This window comes from Capsicum annuum, chromosome 8, assembly GCF_002878395.1.
Source record: "Capsicum annuum cultivar UCD-10X-F1 chromosome 8, UCD10Xv1.1, whole genome shotgun sequence".
NCBI classification, from domain to species: Eukaryota; Viridiplantae; Streptophyta; class Magnoliopsida; order Solanales; family Solanaceae; genus Capsicum; species Capsicum annuum.
In genome coordinates, this window is record NC_061118.1 from 143,177,247 (window position 1) to 143,178,059 (window position 813).

Consider the following 813-nt stretch of genomic DNA (forward strand, 5'->3'; position numbering starts at 1 on the left):
TATATACGCACCATTCAATGTATATGTACTACTTTAAATAAAATATACTATAATATATATACATTACATTATATATATATATATATATATATATATATATATATATAGTTATTGTTATAGTTATAGTTATAGTTATAGTTATATACTAATTTATAAAACATATACACATGTATACATTAAATATACACATCTTTTGAAGATATATACACATGTATACGCACCATTCAATGTATATGTATTACTTTAAATATAATATACTACAATACATATACATTACAATATATATATATATATATACATAGTTATATACTAATTTATAAAACATATACGCATGTATACTTTAAATATACACATCTATAGAAGACATATACATATATATACGCACCATTCAATATATATGTACAACTTTAAATAAAATATACTACAATATATATATACATTACAATATATATACACATTACAATATATATATATATATATAGTTATATATATATATATAGTTATATACTAATTTATAAAACATATATACATGTATACGTTAAATATACACATCTATTGAAGATATATACACATGTATACGCACCATTCAATGTATATATACCACTTTAAATAAAATATACTACAATATATATACATTACAATATATATATATATATATAACTATATATATATATATATATATATATATATAGTTATAGATATAGTTATAGTTATAATTATAGTTATATACTAATTTATAAAACATATACACATGTATACGTTAAATATACACATCTATAGAAAATATATACACAAATTTACAAAACATATGCT